Source organism: Humulus lupulus, chromosome 9, assembly GCF_963169125.1.
Source record: "Humulus lupulus chromosome 9, drHumLupu1.1, whole genome shotgun sequence".
Taxonomy (NCBI): Eukaryota; Viridiplantae; Streptophyta; class Magnoliopsida; order Rosales; family Cannabaceae; genus Humulus; species Humulus lupulus.
The window spans coordinates 49980821-49983634 of record NC_084801.1 but is presented as its reverse complement, the minus strand read 5'-3'; the positions used below and the strand labels follow the sequence as shown (position 1 = coordinate 49983634).

The 2814-nt window shown below is 37.3% G+C and overlaps 1 non-coding gene across 1 annotated transcript; it reads left to right on the top strand.

Annotated features, from left to right (window-relative positions):
* Nucleotides 1-1822: 1822 nt before the first annotated feature.
* On the top strand, nucleotides 1823-1929 carry LOC133802726 (small nucleolar RNA R71). Its single transcript, XR_009877471.1, has one exon. It is a non-coding gene; the product is annotated as a small nucleolar RNA R71 (small nucleolar RNA).
* Nucleotides 1930-2814: the final 885 nt, after the last annotated feature.

Genomic DNA, 2814 nt, shown 5'->3' with positions numbered 1-2814 from the left:
ACCCAAATAAGCGTACTTAAGATGATCAGGTAAAAGTTTTTAACTCAAGAACTGGTGGCTTCTCAATAGATGGTGGATGTCTCTCAGGCACTTGCCCCAATTCCTCATATTTCTTTTTATAAATTTGCCCTGACGAATTCAACCACTTAACATATTCACTGGTTCCAGTACCAACACACTCTTTAGGACTTGCAATAAAACTCAACTCAAGTGGATCCTCAATAGACTGGACCCTTTTTTCTTGTTCCTCCAATACACGAACACTAAAACAATTGTCACTAGCTGAAGGATATTTCAAGGCTTTAAAAACATTAAAAACATCCTCGTCACCTTGTACTTTGAGCCTTAACTCACCCTTTTGAACGTCTATCAACGCTTGCCCATTGCAAAAAATGGTCGTCCCAATATAATATGCAAGTCCTCATCTTCCTCCATATCTAATACAATGAAATTTGTTGGGAAAATGAACTTATCTACCTTTACTATAACGTCCTCTATAATACCTCTGGGGTGTGTTAATGAGTGGTCAACCAGTTGAAGAGTAACGGTATTGGGTCTAGCTTCCCCCAAACCAAGCCTTTTAAATACAGGCAGCCACATTAAATTAATGCTTGCACCCAAATCACATAAAGCTCTCTCACAATGAAAGTTTCCAATGGTGCAAGGTATAGTGAAGCTGCCCGGATTTCTTAACTTTTGAGGAAGCATCTTTTGAGTAATTTCACTACACTCTTCAGTTAATGCAACGGTTTCATAATCCTCTATTTTTCTCTTATTAGACAATATCTCTTTCATAAACTTCACATAACTAGTCATTTGTTCTAGAGCCTCTGCAAAAGGGATGTTAATGTGAAGCTTCTTAAATACTTCAAGAAATTTGGAGAATTGTTTGTCAAGATTGGCCTTTCAGAATCGTTGAGGATATGGAATCCTTGGCGTTATCTCGGTGTATTTTGGCTATTATGTCTTTGGAAGATCTTCAGTAACCTCCTCCTGTAATGGACTAGTAACATGTTGATCCTCTGTCTTTTTCCCCTTGTCATCCACTGTAGGTTCATCATACTTAGTCCCATTCCTCAGAGTGACAGCTTGACATTGCTCTTTAGGATTTACCTCTGTGGAACTAGGAAAATTCCCTCGCTATCTACTTGAAAACATTTTAGCCAATTGACCTATTTGTGTCTCCAAATTCCTGATTGAAGACCTTGTCTCTGTCATGAATTGATTTAATTAGTCTGCCTGCACTTTTGGTGGGTTCATTGGAGGATGTGGTTGTGGATGAGATGGGCGTGGGTTTGGATCATAATAAGGCCAAGAATGTAACCCTTGATTATTTTTCCAAGACAGGTTAGGGTGATTTTTCCATGCATGAGTACGTGAATTTGAGTAGGTGTTGGGTACAGGTCTTGAAAAGTTACCAATAACTTGTGCCTATTCCAAAGGCATATTATTTACATTTGTTGAGCAACTAGTTGTGCTCAGACATTGTTCATACGAATGTGGCCCCCCACAAATCTCATAACTCATGACATTATGGACTCGCATTGCTTGTGCGGCGAGGTTATTCTGCTACAATTGCTTGGTTAGAGATGTCACTTGAGCGGTCAATGAAGCAATAGGATCAACTTCTAAGACTCCTGATACCTTCTTATTCTCACACTCAGTAGGCCAATTATAGTTATTCATGGCCATCTCTTCCAATAATTCATATGCTTCATTAGCGTTTTTTCTCATAAACGCTCCTCCCAATGATGCATCTATAATTGTCCTTGTATTTCCCCCCAAAACTTTGTAGAATGTATGAACCAGCAGCCACTTTTCTATTCCATGATGTGGGCATTTCCTTTTCAACTCTTTAAAATGTTCCCATGCATCATATAAAGACTCCCCATCCAACTGATGGAAGTTATTAATCTCTCCTCTTATTCTGGCTGACTTCACAGGAGGAAAATATTTACCAAGGAATTTCTTAGCCAAGTCTTCCCAAGTAACTATTGAGTTGGCTTGTAATGAATTCAACCAACTTTTAGCTATGTCTCTTAAAGAAAACGGGAATAATCTTAATCTTACAGCATCATTACTCACCCCATTCATTTTGAATGTCGCGTACAGCTCTAAAAAATTTGTGATATGGAGATTTAGATCCTCATTTGGCAACCCCCCAAATTGTACACAATTTTGCCATCTGAATAATTGAGGGTTTTATCTCAAAATTATTTGCCTCAACAGTAGGAGGACGAATACTTGAATGTATCCCCGTAACAGTAGGGAGTACATAGTTTCTCAATGGTGGATCGGCTTCAGCTACATTACCCATATTTGCATTGTTGTTCACACCATTATTTGCGTTCTCAGCCATGGTGAAATCCAACATTTTCTTTATCTTGTGATTTTCTCTACACGTTCTCTGAATTTCAAGATCTATCAGTATGAGTTCATTTTGTCTACTTCCCCGCATATACCAATAATTCCTGAAGAAAAAAAACAGCCTCAATCCGAATAAGTGTAAAATATAGAAACCAAATAAGAACAAAAACAATTAACTTTGATATTGGAAATTAAGTCCCCAGCAACGGCGCTAAAAACTTGATCGTAAAAATATGTACGCAAGTGCACACAATCGATTCAAGTAATATATATGGTAAATAGAGTATCGTTCCCACAAAGACTATTAACCAATTACCAATAATTGTTCTTTAATTTCTATTTGGCAAACACAATTTAGATAAATAAGTCTAATTTTAGAGTGTTAAATAACTATGAACAAAAATAACTGATTAAAAGATGAAAATCACTATTAAAAAGACCTAGGGT